Genomic DNA, 24,822 nt, shown 5'->3' on the forward strand with positions numbered 1-24,822 from the left:
AAAACACACACACACGCACACGCAAACATACACACACACAAACACACACATACACCCCAAAACAACAATAACAAAAAGCCAAGACGGAATTAAATCATCAAAAAGGATGAATATGCAGAATGAATAATGACCACACAAAACAATAACACAAATACAAATTATCACGTGAAAAATTTAATGCACACATAAACAGAATTAACATGCATGGCAAAATGGCATTTAATTCAAAAAGTGCATAAATGAAGTTAAACAATTCTAAGATTTGTGCCTTTTCCTGGAAAAGAAGAAAAGCCACAATTAATGCAATCGTTAATATTTCAATTATCCATATTGCTATCTTTATGATAATCACTTAGAAAGAGTAATATTATTTATAATTTCCTAATTCATAGGGAAAATATGTAAATAAACATTTTCTAATTTGGAATAAGAAAAGACAAAACAGACAAGACAAACAGAAAAACAAAAGCAGATTAAGCTGACAGCCCAAATATATTAAGAATTGCATTACGTATAAGGAGACTGAATCTAACAATTAAAACAGAAATAAGCATCTCTTTGGATTAAAATAAAATTATATTTATAGGAGATTCACTTAAAACAGAGACAGAGAAAGACTGAAAAAATTAGACCATGCAAGCTATACCAAAGAGATTTTGTGACCAGAAAAATATCTGACAAATTAGTCTTTAAGATAAAATGTACAACTAGGGATAAAGAGACTTCATAAAAGTTTAAAGTCATTGAGAAAATAGAATGATTCTCAATGTGCTTGCACCTAGTTTAGCCTCAAAAGGTGGTTATTTTGGGTGACATTGATTATATGCTTCTATATGTATTCTGCTTTATGTTTTTAAATCTATGTCTATTAGTCCGTTTTCACACTGCTGTAAAAATACTACCTGAGACTGGGTAATTTATGAAGGAAAGAGGCTTAATTGACTCACAGGTCCACATGGCTGGGGAGACCTCAGGAAACTTACACTCATGGCGGAAGGCGAAGGGGAAGCAAGGACTTTCTTCACGTGGTGGCAGGAGAGAGACGTGTGAGTGCAGGAAAACTGCCATTTATAAAACCACCAGATCTCATGAGAACTCACCCACTATCATGAGAACAGCATGGGGGAAACCATCCTCATGATGCAATCACTTCCTTCCCTTGACACATGGGGATTACAATTTGAGATGACATTTAGGTAAGAACCCAGAGCCAAACCATATCACTGTTTTTTTTTTGTTTGTTTGTTTGTTTGTGTGTTTTTGAGACAGAGTCTCGCTCTGTCGCCCAGGCTGGAGTGCAGTGGTGCGATCTCAGCTCACTGCAAGCTCCGCCTCCCGGGTTTACACCATTCTCCTGCCTCAGTCTCCCGAGTAGCTGGGACTACAGGCGCCGCCACCTCGCCTGGCTGGTTTTTTGTATTTTTAGTAAAGACGGGGTTTCACCATGTTCGCCAGGATGGTCTCGATCTCCTGACCTCGTGATCCGCCCACCTCGGCCTCCCAAAGTGCTGGGATTACAGGTGTGAGCCACCGGGTCTGGCCAATCACTGTATTTTTAATTGTTTACAATAAATGTATGAGGAACTGCTATAGGATTAAATAAGAAACTACTCATATTTGTTCAACATGTGATTAATCCCTAGCAAGCACTCAGTAAATGGTAACTGGGATCGTCACACATATCACCATCATCATTAACTTTTTGTAATTGAAACAGAACAATGGTCAAATAGGAAAAAGTAGGAACTGGAGTCCTACAGAGCCAATTGTTTTTACTATAATTCATAAAAGCAAAGCGTGAGAGTCATTTGTCTCGCCCAGCATTTATAAGCCATCCTCCCTGAGACATTTAGGGCTCATCAGATGCAAGCCATGGAAGATACAAAAGTATAATCACTATTTAGTATTTCCATCACTCCTGTAGGCCCTGTCTTTGATCCATTTTGACTTAGTTGTGTTTCCAGAACTCCAAGTACCTGATCATATCTTGGGGTCACGTGAGGGAAACTTGGCCTTGAGGAAAGGGGCTTCACAGACAAGCTGTTTATTGTTACTCTCCCAGGGAATTCAGTCCGGAGCCCAGAGCCTGGGTTTCCGTGAGTAACTCCTGACATCTGCTGGCCAATGTGCTCCTGGCCTGTTCACTGCATGCTGAGAGCCAGAGAATGCTCACTCAGGACAGTATGTCTGTGTTGGATTTTTTTTTTTTTTTAATATTTAGAGAACTTTATTATAGTGTTTATCTCAAAAAAAAGAATAAAAAATTCAATTATTAAAAGGCCAGGCATTCTCTAATTTTCATGAACTATAAGTAGAAATGATAAGGAAAATAAATGTCCAAACACGCAAATAACCATCAGGTTAAAGTAGGAATTAAAATCTCAATTACAAGCCATTTAGGAATTAACAAAAATGACACCGCATATCAAATTATAGAAAGGCAACAAAACTGCAACCAGAGGCTGACTCTTATAACTAAAAAACTGATGGATTTTTTTTTTCTTGTGGTTACATCGGTAAATTCTTCGGTGGTAATTTCTGAGATTTTGGTGCACCTGTCACCTGTGCAGTGTACACTGCACCCAGTATGTAGTCTTGTATCCCTCACTCCACCTCCCAACATTCCCCGAGTCCCCAAAGTCCTTATATCATTCTTATGCCTTTGCATCCTCATAGCTTAACTCCCACTTATAAGTGAGAACATGCAATGTTTGGTTTTCCATTCCTGAGTTACTTCACTTATGCATTTGAGAGAGCTCACAGTTCAATTCACCCTTCGGGCTTATGAGTCCAGAAGCTTTTGCACAGCCAAATTGAAAAAAAAAATGACACTTATAAAGTGAGTAGAAGCCCTGATGGAAGATTTGCCTAAAGCATAGGAGCCTGGATGTTGAAGTCTGTCTCATAAACCTACACTCACCTCCTAGTGGTACATCTGTATCCCAGCTAAATAACACCTTTGTGCCTCAGTTTCCTTGTCTGTGAAATGGGGCTGAAAATATGACCTACATGATAAGATTATTATGGGATGGAAGCAGTTAAGGCATATATATATAAAATATATATATATATATATATATGGTAGAACAGTTCCTTGAAAAGAACAATTTCTTAATATGTGAATGTTGTTATTAAACCCTAAAATTGTGACTCATACAATCTAATAAAGCTATTAATCAACCTAATTTACTGCACATTTATTTTAAAAATCCTAAATTATGGGGGCTATTTCCATTCTGCCAGCACTGCAGGAAGCTGCAGATAGCTCTGGAAAATAGTAAATGTGCTGTATATAACAACTTCTTTTATACCCTGCTTTTATTCTAAAATATGAGAAGGCCTGGGTGTAAGTATGGCTGAGAAGTCTTTTATTGTTACTATTAACGTGAAAATGAGCTTGTGTAATACACTCTGATTGTGTCTAAATCATCCCAGCTCTTGGTCCGTTTCACATCGTCTCAGACAAAGAACACTGGGCCTTATATAGTAATCACACATTAATAGGCATTAGTTGTGGTACAAAGAGCTTTTTTAGTGGATTAATTGAAACTCTCACTGTGCAAGCTTGAGGACCTCCGCTAGTGACATGGAACATGCAGTCTTACAATTAATGATAAAAACTAAATATTGTCATGGATCCCACTGCCAACACTTTGCTTAGGAAAGTCACCAGCCTGAGCCATTCTCACGTTAGAACTTGGAATCCCACAGATGGGCTGTACAGCATAAAGACTGAGGCATGGATCCTATACGCAAGCCAATGAGGTTTAGATGCTTGTTCTGCTAGCTACTAACTGTGTGACCTGGCGGGAATCAGGGGTGCTCTCTGAGCATCAGTTTCTTCATCTGCAAAATGACAATTACAGAAAGAGTCCCTATCTCATTCAGTCACTGTGAGGACAAAGTGAACCAGCTTGTGTGTGAATGCACCCATCATAGAACCTGGCATGTAAAGAGTGCAAAGTAAGTGTTACTTGCTATTATTATTATTAGTTTATTAATTGGGTCCTCACAGGAAATACATGGTACACTCAAAATGGGATTGAATTGAATAAATTTAATAAAGATAGTAGTTAAATAGATTGGACAACATTAAATAAATGGGAGATGGCACTGCACCCAGGACCTAGCAACAGTGGGAAGCCATCACACGAACTCCATACCACTACCCCAACCCAAGGAACAAGAGGAGGGGACAGTTGCCACATCATACAGGAGCTTTGGCATTAAGAAGGCCTTGACATCTGACGCCACGTAAGCTGTGGCCTCCGTAAAAGGAACACAGACAACACCAAGTCACGGAGAGCAGGGAGAGAGGGAAGGTGATAAATCTCTTGACTTCTCTCTTCTTTTGACCCTGAAAACCCAGCGTCTCCAGTCAGAAAACTAACCAGAAGCCAGAGAGCAGACGGAGCCAGGTGATGCAATATGAAGAGGTCAGCCTACAGGTTAGAGGTCAGCCTACAGGTTAGAGGTCAGCCTACATGTTAGAGTAGTGCAGGGTGTGCTAGGGTTAGGAATACATCTGGAGGGGAGACTGGCAACTATCAATCCCCAAGGAGAGTAGTCTTGGGGCCATCTATATTATGCATGCAATCAGTATGAATAAACTGAGCAAATATTACCAATATAGCTGCATACCCCATTGCCAAGAAACACCAAGGGAACAAATATAACTGTGGAAGTGACTCAGTGCCTTCGAGTCTGGTTCTGGACTGCGAACAGGAAGAGTGAAAATCCTAACAAAAACAACTGAATAAAAATAGTAACAGCAACTGGCATTTCTATAATACTTTGTAATTTTCAAGTTGCTTTCACGTATAAAACCACATTTCAGCCTCGTAATAACTCTATTGGAAGGCAGGTATTTATTTCCATTTTAAAATGAGAAAATTGAGGATGAAGTGTTTAGTTGGCTGAGATCAAAATCCCTTGTGTAATTCTTGCTTAAATTTCCTAGAGGATGCATGAAACATGTTGATATCACATGTTAGTGTTCAGGAATACAAGATGTGGAATTTACTTGGTTTACTCATGTGTTCTGAGGCTTGTAACGTGTCAAGCTCTGTTCTAGACACTGGGGATCCAGCAGTGACCAAAACAAAGTCCTGCCTATTTTTGAGCTGCAGTTACTTTGGAAGAGTCTGGAAGTCCTTCAAGAAGTTAAAAGAGTTATTTATGACCCAGAAGTCCCAATAGAAATGAAAACATATATCCACAAAAGACCTTGGACATAAATATTCATAGCAGAATTGTTCATGATTGCCAAGTGTAGAAATAGCCCAAATGCCTATCAGCTGAAAGATACATAAAGTCATATATCCACACTGAAATATTACTTAGCAATAAAAAGGAATGAAGTACTGATTTATACTACAGGAAAGAATCTTTAAATGATTACACTAAGTGAAAGAAGCTGGTCCCAAAAACTACTTATTATATGATTCCACTTATATGAAAGATCCAGATTACGCAAATCTAGAGAAAAATTAAGTAGATTAATGGTTATTTAGGGTAGGAGCAATGAGTGAATGAGAATATTGGGAGGGACAGTGATAGCAACAGGAGGCAGCCAAATGCCCAGACAGACAGAGGTAACCCCATCTCCAAGCCGAAGACAGTTGAAAACCCGAAAGCCAAGCTTCAAGTTAAATCCTTGGACTGGATTGAGAACTTGTCTTCCTGTGTGGCACACTTTCCTCTGATTCATGCCTGCTCTTCACCTATTTTACATATAGCTACCCTTGCCTAGTTGGTTTTCTACACTATCATGCCAACCTTTGGATGGTGTCTTCACTTTATAACCTTTTTTGCATACTCACAAACCAATCAGCACACACTCCCCATCCTGTGCCTATAAAGTCCCCAGACTGAGTCAGTATTGGAGAATATGGCCTGACTTCAGGGAAGGAGATGGCCTGACTTCAGGGAAGATGACCTGCCCTTCCTGCCCCCTCTCCAGCTCCCCTCTCCATCTCCTCTCTCCACCGAGAGCTGTTTTCATCACTCAATAAATTCTCCACCTTCACCATCCTTAAATTGTCTGCATGACTTCATTCTTCTTGGATGTCAGACAAGAGTTCAGGACCCATTGAGTGTGGGTACCCAGAAAGGCTGTCACACTAGCCCTTTGCCTTTGCTGGCAGAAGGCAACCACTCCATGGATGAGGCAAGGGGCCAGTGAGCTGCTAACATGCTGTGGACAGTTGAACTAAAGGAGCTCTGTAACACCTCCTCTGGGGTTTCAGGATCATGGGCACCCTCACCTGGGAGCTGCCACATTTCCCTCAAGGCAACATGCCTGGACTGGCCCCAGGTCCCACTCAGAGCTTGCTCCTCTGTTGATGCCCAAAGCAGCCAGCCAGGTTCTGCAATCGCTCACTCACTTGTTCCCTTCTGCAGGGGGTTAAGCATGGCAGATTGAGTAGATGGGCATCCCTCCCACAAGTCTGGCAAAGGGGACTAAGAAAAATCCTGCATCAACAGCTAAATGATGTGGGGTTTCATTTTAGGGTAACAAAAATGTTCTAAAATTGGTCGTGTGGTAAATGCATAATTCTGTGGATACTAAAAGCCAATTGCCTGTACACCTTAAACGAGTAAATAGCATGTTATATGAATTGTATCTTTTTTTTTTCTTTAGACAGAGTCTGGCTCTGTCACCCAGGCTGAAGGGTAGTGGCACGATCTCAGCTCACCGCAACCTCTGCCTCCTGGGTTCAAACGATGCTCCTGCCTCTCAGCTTCCCAAGTAACTGGGATTATAGGCATGTACCACCACACCCAGCAAATTTTTGTATTTTTAGTAGAGACTGAATTATATCTTAATAAGGCTTTTCTTTTCAATGCACTACCCCTTGAAGTCTGAGATTTTTATCTAGTGAGATGTTGAAACTTTTAGCCAAACTTCTCTTGGTAAACTTCATATACTGTACTTGACCCAAAATATAATTGTGAGATATTTTGGATGTTCGTCCCCACCCAGATCTCATGTTGAATTGTAATCCTCAGTGCTGGAGGTGGGGCCTGATAGGAGGTTTCTGGGTCATGGGTGTGCATCCCTCATGGCTTGGTGCTGTTTTCATGATCGTGAGTTCTCAGGAGATCTGTTCATTTAAAAGTGTATGGCACCTCTCCCTGCCAACTCTCTCTCTTGCTCCTGCTTTCCCCATCTGAAACCTTGCTCCCACTTCAGCTTCTGCCATGATTGCAAGCGTCCGGAGGCCTCCACAGATGCTGACGCCAGAGCTATGCTTCCTGTACAGCCTACAGAAGGGTGAGACAATTAAACCTCTTTTCTTTATAAATTACTCAATCTTGGGTATTTCTTTATAGCAATGCAAGAATGGCCTAATACAAATTGGATTAGAATTTTTACATAAGCAATCACCTTGGATGTCCTGCTGAGCTGTGTCTTTCTGGAGGCATTTATGAGAAAAACTGAACACACACACACACACACACACACACATTCCTAGACCTGATTCTTCCTCCAACTTTACATCAATTTCAAATTAATAGAACTATGATTTGTTCAGATGATTAGGAACCTTTGCAGGAAAACAACTTCCTAGGCAACGCATGTTCCTTCTGATATTTTCATCAGCCTCATTTCCAAAGAAAAGGTGCCTGTTCTTTTCATGTGCTCTTCACTTTGTTTTATTTCATTCTTTGATGCTAAAAGTTAAAGCGTCTTCAACTTTTGTGCCGATTTCTTTGTAGATTGCATCACCCGCCTTGCTTAGAGATAAAACATACCTGTATCTCTGGCCTTGGGAAAATCTGAAAGCTCAGGGCTGCTCCCCAGAGCTAAGCTTTTATGGGCACATCTGCCTTTCACTGTCTTGGAAGATCATACTCAGGCCACCATGTCCCCCAGTCATAGGGGTTGCATCCTAATGCCTACAAATAGCCCTACTGGATCCTCTTCCTTTGGGGGGTTTGGGATAAGAAGATGGGCATTTGCTCTTCCTTGGGAGGGAATAGGGGTAACAGCACAATTGATTTTTCAAAGATAATCCACCTCCAGGAATCTTTCTTCCTCATCTCTCAAAGCTTCTAAAGTCTTAAAGCAAATAAAATATTTCAGTAATTGTGAAAAAAGTATTTTTTAAAAAAAAATCCATGCGTAGCAGATTCAGCATATTATTTCAAAATTTCTCATCTTTCTTGACACGTGGTTGGAACCCGAGTTTGGCATCATTGTGTGCATCTGTTTCTGCATGTTGGTCTGTCTGTGCATCTGGGAACAGGGAGTACAGACTGTGGGTGGGTTTCTGTGAGGGTCTGTGTGAGCATAGGGTCCATGGACTGTGGAGAGACTTAGGAAAGGCGGAAATGTTCCTTTTCGATTCCCCATCAAGAGGGAACCTGTCAAATCCAGGGCAGTTAATAAAATCCATCAAGTTGGAAGTTCTCCTTCAAAAGCCATGGAAATGTGAGTGAAGTATCTGTCTCATCCTCAGGGCATGGAAATATCTGTCCCATCCTCAGGGCAGTCCATCCTATATGATCTCATTATGCTGGACTCACAAGCCCTGTGTCCACTGCCAGAGAAAGAGGTCCTGAGGAGCAACAAAGGTGTTCTAGTTCTTCACATTCTATTTCCTTCAGCCTCTCCTTGGGGCCTAGCCCAGGAATAAATGCACAGTGGATACAGAGAGTGGAATAATAGCTTTGCATGAATATATTCATCCAGAAAAAAAGAAAGATACCATAATCAATGAACTAAATGTTCATGCCATGGTGTTATTTTTAAAAACCAGCAAGTCACAGAAAGTAAATTCTCTTGAAAGTAGAAAATACTGAAGGAAGAAAATAAGGACAGAAATATGTGAAATAGAAATAAAATATACAATAGAAAAACATCATCAAATGTAAAAGATATTTCAGTGAGAAGACTAATGAAATTGATTTGAATCTAGGAAGACTGATGAAGGAAAGTAAGATAATGAATAAATTGCAAATATTGACAATGAAGATAGGGCATCATTAAAGCTCCTATGTACATTTAAAAGAATAAAGTTATAATATAAACAATATTATTTTTAAAGAAAAAAATTCAGGTAACAAATTCCAAGAAAACTACTGAGAATATATAATGAATTTGATACAAGAAGGAGAAAATTGGAATATATCTGTGTTTAATAAATGAACTGCATGAATTTTTCTTAGAGCCTTATCTAAGCTAGCCCTAATTCCCTACTTATCTTCTATTATCCAGTTTTATTTTTATAGCAGTTATCACTACCTAAAATTATATCATCTTCTGTATATCTACTGCCTGTCTCCTTTCACAAAAGTATAACTCTTTTTAGAGTCTTGAGACATTTTGGATATGCTTTATTGTTGATTTTAGGCAGTGGAGGAGTCAGTTATATTTTTTATGGGCAGATAGTCTATTATATTTTTTAAATCTCCAGACTATGTGTTTATGTCATTATATTTATTATAAACATTTGTTTAAAAGTATTTTATTTGGATCCTATTGAAAAACTAAGTAATAGGGGATGAGAGTCCTCTCTGTCCTGATCAACTCCACAATCCTGGTATCTAAAGTAAGACTGACTCACATTAAGTACTCAAAAATATGTTCAAACAAACAAAGGCATACAGGAAGAAATAAATTTATTCATATTATAAATAATTTCACCATCTGAGAAATTTTTATGGCAGGAAATCTTGTTATCAATGTATAGTGGTGACCACAAATAGAGAAATGAGAAAATTTCCACCCAAAGAGGTGACTTTCAGAGATCCTTTCTTCTCCCTGTCTTCTACATTTCTTGAAGTTTCCTTCCAAAATATTCTCTTGTAAATTTTCAAATATATTAGATGTTTTAATACTTCATTATTGGGTGAACCCACCCCAATATTTCAACATAGGCTTCTTTCTACTTTCCCTAAGTGTCGGCTGGTCTGAGAAATAAGGGGAAAGAGTACAAAAGAGAGAAATGTTAAAGCTGGGTGTCTGGGGGAGACATCACATGTCGGCAGGTTCTGTGATGTCCCCTAAGCCATAAAATCAGCAAGTTTTTATTAGCAATTTTCAAAAGGGGAGGGAGTGTACGAATAGGGTGTGGGTCACAGAGATCACATGCTTCAAGGGCAACAAAAGATCACAAGGCGAGATCACAAGGTCAGGGCGAAACTAGAATTACTAATGAAGTTCCATGTTCTGCTGTGCACACATTGTCATTGATAAACATCTTAACAGGGTTCAAGAGCAGAGAACAGGTCTGACTAGAATTCGCCAGGCAGGAATTTCCTAATCCTAGCAAGCCTGGGGGCGCTGCAGGAGGCCAGGGCGTGTTTCATCCCTTATCTGCAACTGCATAAGGCAGACACCCCCCAGAGTGGCCAGAGGCAACCCCTCGACGGGAATGCATTCTTTTCCCAGGGCTGTTAATTATTAATATTCCTTACTGGGGAAAGAATTCAGCGATACTTCTCTTACCCATTTTTGATAATAAGAGAAATATGGCTCTGTTCTGCCCGCCCACAGGCAGCCAGACTTTAAGGTTATCTCCTTCGTTCCCTGAAAATCGCTGTTATCCTGTTCTTAAGGTGCCCTGATTTCATACTGTTCAAACACACAAGCTCTACAAACAATCTGTGCAGTTAACGCAATCATCACAGGGTCCTGAGGTGATGTTCATCCTCGGCTTACGAAGATGACGGGATTAAGAGATTAAAGACAGGCATAGGAAATTATAAGAGTATTGATTGGGGAAGTGATAAATGTCCATAAAATCTTCACAATTTATATTCTTCTGTCACGGCTTCAGCAGGTCCTTCCGTTCGGGGTCCCTGACTTCCTGCAACATTTCATGACATTAAGCCCCTTTCTCAGCAGACTACTTGCGTCTCTAAGTCTGTCTCCTCTGTCAGGAACTCCTGGGGGTCCCAGTGAAAAGGGTCCTCACCAGCATCCCCCTGGCCTGTGAACCCATAGGATCAACAGTCAGAAGGTGACAGATGGAAGATGTGGCTTCCTGAGCTCTCCTGTAGGGCTGCATTTCATAAAGTCATAGGGGAAGGCTGCTAACTTTGAAAAGTTTTAGCATCTATTCTGGACTGTGGTTCTCAGAATTCAGGACCAAAGTTGGGCACTATGTGTCAAGATATCTGCATAGAAAAGCCATCCCGGCGTTCAACGAGGAAAGAAGAGAAATTAGCAAAAATATGCAGTCAGGTCTTAGTATTAAGAATTGTATTTTCTCCCTGCAAAGGCTACCTGAGAATATCCAGAGACTACAGAGGTCATCAAGTTGACGCATCAATGTTTACATGTAAGTCATTCAAGACGTATCTCACTAGTTTGTGAATACTATACCCCTACCCTTTTGTCTCTATTGTGCTTTAGAAATATTTTCAATAAACCAATTTATGAAGGAGGGACCATAGGAGGAAAAGGCCAACCCTTCAGCACTGCATTCCATTTTTGGCCATACTCCCAGAAATTATAATTATAATCCAAAACAACAATCCACTCATTAACAATCTGGAAATAACATGCAGTTCAGGATGAAGTTTCTAAATTGCCTTCAGCCAGAGGACTCTCCAAACCACTTCATTGTCACGATCAACATGGAAAATCAACTTTCAGAGCAGTCTGAAGAACGTGCATATTCTTCTTCTAAATATCGTGAATATTTAAATATTGTATTGAATATCCTAATATTTAAATATTGTATTGAATATCCTAATAGCATATTTTGAAGGTTTGTTTTTCTGGAATACATTTAAGTATAGAGAGTTTCATGATTTAGTCATAAACACTAAAAGAAAACAATTATAGCACTTGTCAAATAAATACATAGAACAATTATGCTAGTGGTTCGCCAATCCCACACTGAGAAGCCTTTTTTTTTTTTTTTTTTGAGACAGAGTTGCTCTTGTTGCCCAGGCTGGAGTGCAATGGGGCAATCTCAGCTCACTGCAACTTCCGCCTCCCAGGTTCAAGCCATTCTCCTGCCTCAGCCTCCCGAGTAGCTGGGATTACAGGCATACACCACCACGCCCGGTTAATTTTATATTTTTAGTAAAGATGGGGTTTCTCCATGTTGGTCAGGCTGGTCTTAAACTCCCAACCTCAGGCGATCCACCCACTTCGGCCTCCCAAGAAGCCTTTTAATTAGGAGAAGAAGCAGCCAAACGTTGGTCTCCTGCCCTCCTTTAACTCCCCATCTCATGAATTAGATTTTGTTTCATGAGGGCACCAAAGAACTCTCATCTCAGTCCTTTCTTCATCAAGGGCTAACCTTGTTTTAGGGACTTAGTAGAGGCGTGCTAAGATTACAGACTCTGAAGTCAAAGTGCTCTAATTTCAAACATCAGCTCTTGTACTACTTAAGATCTTTCTAAATTCAGCCGATCGCGGTGGCTCATGCCTGTAATCCCAGGACTTTAGGAAGCTGAGGTGGGCAAACCACTTGAGGCTGGGAGTTTGAGACCAGCCTGGCCAACATGGTGAAACCCTGTCTTTACTGAAAATACAAAAATTAGCTGGGCATGGTGGTGCACACGTGTAATCCCAGCTACTTGGGTGGCTGAGGCACTAGAATTGCTTGAACCTGGGAGGTGGAGGTTGCAGTAAGATGAGATTGTGCCACTGCACTCCAGCATGGGCAAGAGAGAGAGACTCTGTCTCAAAATAAATAAATAAATCCATACAATTCATGTTACCTCCTAACTATTCCATTTCCTCATCTGTAAAAGAGGCATTGAACATATTGTACAGTGTAATTAGATTACAATAAAATAATGTGGGCGAATCAGTTGGCACTAAATAAAAGCTCAGTTTATTCAAAAACTTACTATTTTTGTTTGTCTCTGCAATTCATGAAATTAGGAACAAGTAAGTTTTGGGCTGCGATTTGGCTGTATGCTGTCTTATTGGGAAACACCTGAAACATTTTTAAAGTACTTTATTGTTGGTTTTAGAAAGTGAGGAAATTAGATTTTTTTTATGGGCAGATATTCCACAATATTTTTAAATCTCTAAACTATGTGATTATGATATTATATTTATTACAAATATTTATTTTTAAATATTTTGTCTTGATTATTTTGAAAAATTAAGTAATAAATGAAGAAGCTCGCTAGATTTGCTGGGGATGGGAACTGAGCATGGGGGGTTACTGAGAAGAGCTGCAATTTACTACACACGACTGACACTGTCCACTGGTCAACAGCCACACAAAGGCTCCTCTACACATGCCACCATGCCCTCCTTACCGCTGGCTCAGAAAGCCTGCTTCTACGAATCTGCTACTATTTATTATATTATTGTTTTATTGCTTGAAGAACAGAAAATACAACCAATATTTGGAAAGCCCTAACTGAAATGGGTAACTAGGGAAGCATGACTTTCCCTTGTGTGTCCAGAAGCACCAGGTATAAAGTACACAGGACACAATCAGGGGTTAAATGAGAAAGAGACATGTTAGATTTGGTGGTTTGACATGGAGTGCTGAGCTGTCACGAAGATAACAGTGCATTAGATGCAGCATCATTGTGTTCTGAGAAAGTGATCAGATGGATCAGGCCTGTGAGAGGAGAAATCTCGGGGCAGATCCTGTTTAAGTCTGGAATTATTCATCCAACCAGAAATTCCAGGTCCTGCTAACAATATGCTGCCTTCATGGATATCCAGAAGCCAAGTGGAAAGGGACTCATTTGCATTTAAATTAAATTTGTATAAATATTTTAGTAAAAATAAATAGAGGCAACCTCAGTCTTGCCTAGAGTTGTTCCTCTTTGGCAGGAGAGGGAATAGAAATTGCCTATGTTATTGTGAGCTCTCTCCAGGCTCCCAGAGAAGGGCAAGGGGACCCAACCTCTGAAGTAATGCATTTTCCACTGAACTGCATTGTGAGATAGAATGAGTTCAGACTTTCCTTTCCTCTACTTTTTCAAACCAGAATGAAAGATAACCCTATATATTTTCTAGAAATTTCTCAAAATTCTAGAAATGACCTCAGTTAGAACAGAGCAAAATGTGGATCTAATTAAATTCAAGAGATGAGGAGGTAGAGGCAGACTACAACAAGAATCAGCAATTCAGTTTGCAGTTGAAGCCACCAACTAAGTGCCTGTTCCTGGAACACCAAGCTCATTTCCACTATCTGCTCACAAAAGGACAGGAGTGTTCTAACGCAGCAGAAAGAAAGCTTAACTTCAGGTTAGGGAGTGAGAATTTCGACAGGAGGGCAGAGGAAGTCTAGGGTGGGGTCTTGGTCAGGGAGACCCTCTCTGGAATGGCTGTAACAGGGTCTAACCAGGACAGACAGTAAATCTGGTGACTGACAGCTTTCAGATGAGCGGGACCTAAAGGATTTCCAGCCCAGAGGTGTGAGCTTAGGGCTGCCAAGGGTGCAGATGCAGGGCCAGGGCAGCCTCACTCACATCTACAGCCGTCCATTCCCATGAATTCTATGTAAATGGAGCCCCCCGGAGTTGTGCTAGGTGTGGGCGAGGTCCCTGTTGGAAACTGAACATGGCATAGTCTGGCAATTTTGTCTGAGACGGTGGCAGTTAAATATCTTCTTCAACCTTTCTTCCAGCTCTGTACAATCAATACTTCTCAATTTCCTAAATTCTAAGTACTCAACTTTCCCCATAAACTGGATCTTCAATCACTACATCTTGACTTAAAAGATTCCCTTTAACAGGGAAAATGTGTGTTCACCGTTATTGATGGAAAAAGTCAAATTCTATAATATATTTTAAAAGGTTCATTCTGAGGCAAATATGAGTGACCACGGCTGGCTCAAGGCATAGTATCAAGAGTTCCTGAGAATATGTGCCCAAGGTGATTGGGTTATAGCTTGGTTTTATACTATACATTTTAGGGAGACATAAGACATCGGTCACTACATGTACAGTTTACATCGGTTTGGTTCAGAAAGGCAGGACCACTCAAAGTGGGGACCTGCGGGTCATAGGTGGATTCAAAGATTTTCTGATTGGCAACTGGTTGAAACAGTTATTATCTAAAGACCTGGAATTATTACAAAGGAGTGTCTGACTTAAGATAAGGGGTTCTGGAGACCAAGGTTCTTATTATGTGGATGAAGACTCATAGTTGGTTATGCTTTAAGGCAATAGATGGCAAATGTTTCCTATTCAGACCTTTAAAATGTTCCGGACCCTCCGGAAAAGACCTAGTAAAGAAAGAGAATTTGCTACAGAATGCAAGTATCCCTCACAAGAGACAACTGTGCAGGACCATTCTAAAGCATGGCAAAGAAATACATTTTGGTGTAAAATACTTTGATTTCCCTCAGAGCCTGCTATCTGTCATGTGATATATGAAGGTCCGGTTGGAATTTGGTAACTTATTGTTACAGAGAGTCTGCTCTATCAGTCTTGAGATCTCTGTTTTAATGTTAATGCTGGTCAATTGTACCTGAACTTCAAAGGGAGGAAGGTATAATGAGGTATGTCCAACCCACCGCCCCCCACTCATGGCCTGAACTAATTTGTTTTTTGTTTTTTGTTTTTTTTTTTTTGAGACAGACTCTCACTCTGTTGCCCAGGCTGGAGTGCAGTGGCCCGATCTCAGCTCACTGCAAGCTCCGCCTCCCGGGTTTATGCCATTCTTCTGTCTCAGCCTCACAAGTAACTGGGACTACAGGTGGCCTGAAGTAGTTTTGCAGGTTTCTTTGGAATCCCCTTGGCCAAGAGGGAGCCCTTCCAGTTGGTTGGGTGCTTAGAATTTTATTTTCAGTTTTCACCCCTCATGTTTGTTCATATTGAGGCCTATTTCTCAAATATGTCGATGCTCCTGAAAGTCAAATGATAGGAATATGGCAAATAGCTATGCATTTGATGAGGTGGTGTTTCAGATGGCATGAATTTTTCAAAGTTTCCATGTAGAGGAAATGGCTAGCAATGTGAATCTTCATGTTTCCATTTTGAAATGAAGATATGTGCCTGTCATATACTGGAAAATCAATAAAATTCTGTTGAATAAATGTTGTGGAAAGAGGTTTATAAACATTCAGAGGAAAGCTGAATTTTCCTGAAATGATCCCTATTTCAGTTCCAAGGGCTTTATGTATTAAAAAATATCAAATATTCTTCTATTTTTTTTCCGTTACAGCTCTCACAAATGCTTGTGTGTTCTGAGAATCAAAGGGTCAGCCTTGGACACATCTGGCATATCAAGTAAAGGATTTCTCTGTAATTTTTGAAGAGATCTGGTATAATGTGTGCTCAAATGTTCTGAAGTGTTCATGAATCACTTAACTTGTGACTGACTCTAGAATTGTTTGTTATGTTTTCCATGAAAAGTGTTGTTTACACACACAGAATCTACTGCCTGCTCAAGCCTGCCTAGCTAAGCCATAATGTTTTCCAGGGATTCACTTCTCACCATTACAGCCTTGGACGGGGCAGGTCTGCTTGACCCTGGAGTATTCTAGTTCCCTTGCAATCGCTGTTCAGGAATGTATAGACCTATGACCTTACTAAGATGAACAAGATATAAGGAGAATTTTACTAGGGGAATTCTAGTAAAAAGCTTTGCTCTTCTAAAAAAAGAGATGTAGGAAGCTAACTGCTGCCTTCTTTATGAGGAGCCTCCTACCTCATTTGATGGCACTTGGAATTTCAGGTGCTACCTTACCACTAGTCTAAGCGAGACACCATTCTGAGGATGGCTGTGCAGAAAGATGAATGGAACCTTGGACAAGCTGACATTGCTGAACTGTTGACTTTGCCAACTTAGCAACCCCACTCCCTGCTGCTGGATCTTTGGGCTTTCTAAGAGAGAATAAGATCCTTCATTGCAGAAGTCTGATGAGCCAGGATTTTCTGTAGCTACAGCTGAAAACATTGAAAAGATACAACTTATTTGTAAATGGCCATGTTTTACAGAAAACTAATTGTATTAGAAAAATTCATTTTCTCCTCAGAAGATCATGAACTTCTTGAGGGCAGAGAGTGTATTTTGTGATTCACTGATGCTCAGAACCAGGCACAGTGAGTCCTTGTGATGTTGTTTTGTTTAGTTTTGTTTTCATTAAATTTTGGGATAACTCGTGGTATTCTTAAGGCCGCCTCTTCAAGTATGCTATAGCAATTTTCTCTGCTTTGCACTCTGAAGACCATACAGGTGAATAAGATTTGAATCTATCCTGAGACTTTGCTGAAGTTGCTTATCAGCTTAAGGAGATTTTGGGCTGAGACAATGGGGTTTTCTAAATATACAATCATGTCATCTGCAAAAAATCACAAGCATTCTTATACACCAGTAACAGACAAACAGAGAGCCAAATCAGGAATGAACTTCCATTCACAATTGCTTCAAAGAGAATAAAATACCTAGGAATCCAACTTACAAGGGATGTAAAGGACCTCTTCAAGGAGAAGTACAAACCACTGCTCAGTGAAATAAAAGAGGACACAAACAAATGGAAGAACATACCATGCTCATGGATAGGAAGAATCAATATCGTGAAAATGGCCATACTGCCCAAGGTAATTTATAGATTCAATGCCATCCCCATCAAGCTACCAATGAGTTTCTTCACAGAATTGGAAAAAACTGCTTTAAAGTTCATATGGAACCAAAAAAGAGCCCGCATCTCCAAGACAATCCTAAGTCAAAAGAACAAAGCTGGAGGCATCACGCTACCTGACTTCAAACTATACTACAAGGCTACAGTAACCAAAACAGCATGGTACTGGTACCAAAACAGAGATATAGACCAATGGAACAGAACAGAGTCCTCAGAAATAATACCACACATCTACAGCCATCTGATCTTTGACAAACCTGAGAGAAGCAAGAAATGGGGAAAGGATTCCCTATTTAATAAATGGTGCTGGGAAAATTGGCTAGCCATAAGTAGAAAGCTGAAACTGGATCCTTTCCTTACTCCTTATATGAAAATTAATTCAAGATGGATTAGAGACTTAAATGTTAGACCTAATACCATAAAAATCCTAGAGGAAAACGTAGGTAGTACCATTCAGGACATAGGCATGGGCAAAGACTTCATGTCTAAAACACCAAAAGCAACAGCAGCAAAAGCCAAAATTGACAAATGGGATCTAATTAAACTAAAGAGCTTCTGCACAGCAAAAGAAACTACCATCAGAGTGAACAGGCAACCTACAGAATGGGAGAAAATTTTTGCAATCTACTCATCTGACAAAGGGCTAATATCCAGAACCTACAAAGAACTCAAACAAATTTACAAGAATAAAACAAACAACCCCATCAAAAAGTAGGCAAAGGATATGAACAGACATTCCTCAAAAGAAGACATTCATACAGCCAACAGACACATGAAAAAATGCTCATCATCACTGGCCATCAGAGAAATGCAAATCAAAACCACAATGAGATACCATCTCATACCAGTTAGAACGGCGATCATTAAAAAGTCAGGAAACAACAGGTGCTAGAGAGGATGTGGAGAAATAGGAACACTTTTACACTGTTGGTGGGATTGTAAACTAGTTCAACAATTATGGAAAACAGTATGGTGATTCCTCAAGGATCTAGAACTAGATGTACCATATGACCCAGCCATCCCATTACTGGGTATATACCCAAAGGATTATAAATTATGCTGCTATAAAGACACATGCACACGTATGTTTATTGCAGCACTATTCACAATAGCAAAGACTTGGAATCAACCCAAATGTCCATCAGTGACAGATTGGATTAAGCAAATGTGGCACATATACACCATGGAATACTATGCAGCCATAAAAAAGGATGAGTTTGTGTCCTTTGTAGGGACATGGATGCAGCTGGAAACCATCATTCTTAGCAAACTATCACAAGAACAGAAAACCAAACACCGCATGTTCTCACTCATAGGTGGGAACTGAACAATGAGATCACTTGGACTCAGGAAGGGGAACATCACACACCGGGGCCTATGATGGGGAGGGGGGAGGGGGGAGGGATTGCATTGGGAGTTATACCTGATGTAAATGACGAGTTGATGGGTGCAGCACACCAACATGGCACAAGTATACATATGTAACAAACCTGCACGTTATGCACATGTACCCTACAACTTAAAGTATAATAATAATAAATAAATTTAAAAAAAAAAGATTTGAATCTATCTCCAAATAACTTTAAATATAGTAGAAGAGGCAGATGTACACACAAGGTACAATCCATGGAAAAATAGGAAATAGGAAGACCATTATGATATTTTCTATCAAGCAGAATTGAGTTTTTTGGCAAATAACCGTGAAATGAATCATAATGGCTTAAACATTAGAGATTGCTTTTCCTCACGTGACAGAATTTCTAGAGGTTACTGGAGTTAGTACAGGAGTTTAGAGGAATCAAGAGAATGTTTTGGAATCCTTTGGCTTTTTCCTTATCATTGAAAAGTGACCGCTGTATCTCATGCCATCACATCCTAATCAACACAAAAATATCTAGAAGAGATGATGCCAGCCATATCTCTCCTATTATCCATAAAAGTTTGGCAAGAAATGCCTCACAGTGATTTATACATAGACTTGTAGTTTAACTTAGGTCAAACAATCACTCTTATCTTTAAAGATGACCTGAGAAAAGGAGAATAAGTCTGTCAGTCACCTTCAGTTAGCCTTACCACTGCCCGAACAAAGAACGGGCAATTTTAAGCTTGAGAAGTAAAAGAGACTGAGAAAATAGACAGCTATTAGAGAACGCCACCTACCTGATGTATGACATTGAGCTGGAGCCTGGAAATAGTTGAGGCTAGAGAGGGAGGTAGAACGAGATTATGAGGCTGTGACTGGGCTGAGTAGCTTTGTCTATTCTCCAAGAGCAAAGGGGAAGAACATGGTCCCATGATGGTACACCCTGGGCACACTCAAAGACTGTGAGAAGGAAAGAGGAATTAATTTCATTTAAACATGATCACTTGACAAGACATCCACACTATGATATCTACAGTAGGTTTTATATGTTTTGTCTTGGAACTTGTCTTAGACATTTAGGTATTGAAAACACTAAGATGAAGAAGACAGAGAATTGCTTCATGCTTTTATTTCCCCCCACACCCTCCAAAAGGAAGTTGTTTAATAAAGTTGCTCTCCTCTGGAGGAATAAATTGTAAATGGGATTTAAGTTTTCATTAGTAGCGTATTATTGGGTAGCTATGTAGAGGTAAAGAACTTCAAGTTTAACCAGGACATTATCTGAATTTCCCAAAATATCAATTTTAAACATAACTCACTGTTACTAATGTTTGAAAATGCAACTTCACAAATTAATTGGGACATAATTCATAAACCACACAACCGTGCATTTAAAGGGTACAATTAAATGGTTTTATTAGGTTCACAGCTACCAGCAAAATCTGATTTTAGAACATTTTCACCCCGCAAAAAGAAGCACCGTGCCCATTGCCAGCCACTCCCATGACCCTCCATCTCCACCCTCCAGGTGCTAAGTAACGACTAATTTACATTTTGTCTCTATAGTTTTGCCTGTTCTTGACATTTCATACAAATAGAATCACATAACATATGATGATCTCTTGGGACAGGATCCTCTCATTTACCATGATGTTGTTAAGGTTCATCCTTGCTGTAGGATGCATCAGTAATTCATTTTTTTTAATGGATGAATGTTATGCTGTTGTTTAGATAGACCATAGTTTGTTTATGCATTCAAGTGGAGAGACATTTGGGTGGTTTTCATTCCATGATTGTTATGACTATATTGCTCTGAAAATTCTTGTACAAGCTTTTGTGTGCACACATTTTCATCTTTCTTAAGTGTATACCTAGGTGTGGAATTGCTGGGTCATTTAGTAACTATGTTTAGCTTTTTGAAGAACATCCAACTCTTTTCCAAAGTGGTTGCACTATTTTAGATTCTCACCAGGAATTATGAAGCTTTCCATTTCTCCACATCCTCGTCAACATTAGTTATTACTTGTCTTTTAATTGTAGCCACCCTAGTGGTTGTGAAGTATAACCTTACTGTGGTTTTGATTTGCATTTCCCTAATGGCTAACGATGTTGAGCATCTCTTCCTTTGCTAATTGTCCATCTGTGTACTTTTTAAAGAGAGAAATATCTTTTCAAATACTTTGTTGGAGAATGACATTCACTGGGGCAGGAGGCAGGGGTGAATGAGGCTAGAGATGGAAAGAGCTACACCCACATCTGAGCAGTTTTGTCCATTTCAGGTATTCTCACTGGTGACTTACACTCTAGAAATTATTGAGGACCCCAAAGGTGTTTTGTTTCTATACCTCAGGTGCATCTATATTTAATACATTATTATAACAATATTATATGATTATTATACTAATATATAACATTATTAATACAATATTAAACATTGAGATATTCAAAGTATTTGTTATTTCATTTAAAACTAACAAAAACAAACCTATTAAAAGTGAATATACATAAAATATTTTTATGAAGATTACATTTTTCAAAAAAAATTACTCTGAGGATACCAGCATCATACTATATTTTTGCAATTATGCATAATGTTTTCTTTAATAGAAGACAGCAGGATTCTCATCTCTGCTTCTGCATTCCATCTGAGACAAGATGTTTGAATTGAAGCAAATGAGAAACATTAAAAAAAATGAAGTAAATAAAGAAGCTATGGCTTCACCCCAGTACATTGTTGGCAGGAGAAACAGCGGCAAATGCAGGAAACTAAAGGAAAATCAGTGTTGCTAGAGAGAGATACGGAACTGGAGCCTGGAATGAGTTGAGGCTGGAGAGGGAGGTAGGACAAGACTTTGAGGCTGTAGCTGGGCTGAATGGCTTTGTCTATTCTCCAAGAGCAAAGGGAAGAACGTGGCCCCATGACAGTGCGTTTTGGGCAAATGAGACTTCTGAACTGGGGACCTTCAAACAGGAGGGCCCACATTACCAGCCATGTAGGAAGCCTGGAATGAGTTGAGGCTGGAGAGGGAGGTAGGACAAGACTTTGAGGCTGTAGCTGGGCTGAATGGCTTTGTCTATTCTCCAAGAGCAAAGGGAAGAACGTGGCCCCATGACAGCGCGTTTGGGCAAATGAGACTTCTGAACTGGGGACCTTGAAACAGGAGGGCCCACATTACCAGCCATGTAGGAAGCATCTGTTCAGTGGCAGAATGCAAAGAGGATGGTAGGGGGGCACTGCCTCCCCGTGTAACCGTAATAGGTCCCTACCCAACACATGCAGCAAGTCAACCCCTGGAGGCACGGGGTTGCAGCAGAGAAAGGGCTTTAATCATAAGGCCACCAAAGGAGGACATGGGAGGAAACCTCAAATCCGTCTCCGCCAGGAATTTGGGGCTAGGGTTTGAAGAGATTTGGAGTGGGCTGAAGGGTAGAAATTGTTGATTGGTTGAAGAATGCAGGGCAAAGCCATGGGCCTGGGAGAGGAAGAAGCTGTATTCTCATGCTGATCTCATTCCTCTGTTGGGGGTCTACACACTAGTTGCTAGAATTTGGGGTCTGAAAAACATCCTAAGCAATCCATAAACAAAAGCCCCATGAGCTGATTGTCAGAGGTACTGTCGACAGGAGCAATGGGAATGCAAGTCAATCCTTCAACGGTCTCATGACCCTGTGTCCAAAATCCTGTCTGTAGGAGCAACAGGAAAGCACCAGGTGAGGAACTGGTGCTACTGGGCTTCTAGCAACAAGGAAGGGGCCAGAGTACAGCCTGAGGCATCCTTACCTGTAACTCTATTTCTGTCCAAAACCTTGCATGCAATTCTTATCAATCCTGGGGGGATGGCTTCACCCAGGGCCTGACATGGGAAAGGCTGCTGAGGTCAATAGTGACAGCAGCGGCAGCCCTGGCAGTGGAGGAAGTCACCATGGGTGACTGAGAGGTGTCTCTTTCCAAGTTCTGTGCTGAGTGCACATTGCAGTTTGGTTTTTTTGCGGGAAGGAGATTCTGAAATTGAGTTTAGCATGCAAGACATTTATTTGGGAGTGTCCTCGATATAAACATCTATGGGAGAAGGGGGAGAAAGCTGGCAGAGCAGGATGTTGTGCTGGGAGGTGGTCCCGGAGGCCTCAGCCCATTCTGTTTGTGCTCAGGAGCCCACATGGCCTGTCAGAGCTGTGCTGCATCGGGTCAGGCATTTACTCCTCAGCAATGGTAACCACCCAAGAGGTCCACCTTGCCCACTGCCTAAACACAGTGGATTCATCAAGACAGGGGAATTGCAATAGAGAAAGAGTAATTCACACAGGTCCAGCTGTACGGAAGACCTGAGTTTTATTATTACGCAAATGAGTATCCCTGAGCATTTAGGGAGCAGAGTTTTTAAGGACAACTTGGTGGTTTGGAGGAAGCCAGTGAGCCAGGAGTGCTGACTGGTCAGGGATGAAATCACAGGGAGTCGGAGCTGTCTTCTTGCACTGAGTCAGTTCCTCGGTGGGGGTCACAAGATCAGATGAGTCAGTTTATCAATCTGGGTGGTGCCGGCTGATCCATCAGGTGCAGGGTCTGCAAAATGTCTCAAGCACTGACATTAGGGGCAGCTTAGGGAGGGTCCAAATCTTGTAGCCTCCAGTTGCATGACTCCTAAACCATAATTTCTAATCTTGTGGCTAATGTTAGTCCTACAAAGGCAATGTAGTCCCCAGGCAAGAAGGAGGTCTGCTTTGGGAAAGGGCTGTTTCCATCTTTGTTTAAACTATTAACTTTGTTTAAACTATATAAAACTATGTCGTTGTTTAAACTATATAAAACTATATCCTTGTTTAAACTATAAACCAAGTTTCTCCCAAAGTTAGTTCAGCCTAAGTCTAGGAATGAACAAGGACAGCTTGGAGGTTAGAAGCAAGATGGAGTCAGTTAAGTTAGATCTCTTTCACTGTCTCAGTCATAATTTTGCAAAGGCAGTTTCACAATTATTACTATTATTGACTGTGAGCCACCCCTAAAAGGGCATGACCTTGGTGGGAAAGATTTTCTTCACTGGCAACAAAGCAGACGAGATTTGAGAGCTGTCTTCTGGTCATTTGTGACCTAAAGCTGAGCTGCACGTGTGGGATCAGGTGGTCTCGGGTCCACATGCCCCTGTCACCATGGTGTTTTAAATACTTCATCTCATTTGCTCTTCATATCAACCGTACGAAGCAGTGACTTTATTTTCCTCTTTGACAGGTGAAGAAACAGACTCAGAATAGTCCTTGAGCTTGCCACTGGGAAGTGAAAATCAATTGCTTGAATAAATGTAAGGACTCAGGTAAGAGGCATGGGTACAGACCAAGACAGCCCTAATGTCCCTCTTGGTTTAACTCTTCTTGCTGCCTCCGGGTCCCTGGTTTCCCTATTCTTAGAGCATTTACTTTAGAAGACTTGCCACTGGGGCTCTTTCTTTGCCCCTTGGAGATGCAAATCTGTTCCAAATCCTCCTGCCAGAGTTAAAAACCTGGCCCGTCTTTCTCAAGGACCTGGGAGCCATTCCTTTGAAATGTAGTCATCCAGGAACATGGGCTGCCCTCTCTCCCTGTCTCTGTGGGAGGGAAGGAGCCTAACTTCAGCGGGAATCTTGCTCCAAGTGTTAAAATTCCCTCTTGTCGTAAAGATACAAGAAAGTTCACTTTTTCTCTGGGGAAAGCCGATTCACCAAGAAGGATGGCCTACAATTCCCTGACCCCGGGTCTTCACACACACACACACACACACACACACACACACACACACACACACGCACGCACTTCAGAGAAGCTGTGCTCAAACTGAGTTGAGTTCTGGTCTCTTTACCGTATTGCAGTAGCTTTGAACGAAGCCTTCCGTAACTCTGCCCAGTGCAATTCAGTTTTGACGGTTCCGTTCAAAATCGTGGGCTGGAAGATACGCTGGAATCA

General features: G+C 40.7%; 1 long non-coding RNA gene across 1 annotated transcript in view; it reads left to right on the top strand.

Moving 5' to 3' along the window:
• LOC105545843 overlaps nucleotides 1-24,822 on the top strand; it is a 39,464-nt gene that overhangs the window by 8,806 nt on the left and 5,836 nt on the right. The window contains exon 2 of the long non-coding RNA XR_001007001.1: nucleotides 24,116-24,197. This is a non-coding gene — a long non-coding RNA (uncharacterized LOC105545843). The remainder of the gene's footprint in view (nucleotides 1-24,115; nucleotides 24,198-24,822) is intronic.

Source organism: Mandrillus leucophaeus, unplaced genomic scaffold (genome assembly GCF_000951045.1).
Source record: "Mandrillus leucophaeus isolate KB7577 unplaced genomic scaffold, Mleu.le_1.0 Scaffold34, whole genome shotgun sequence".
Taxonomy (NCBI): Eukaryota; Metazoa; Chordata; class Mammalia; order Primates; family Cercopithecidae; genus Mandrillus; species Mandrillus leucophaeus.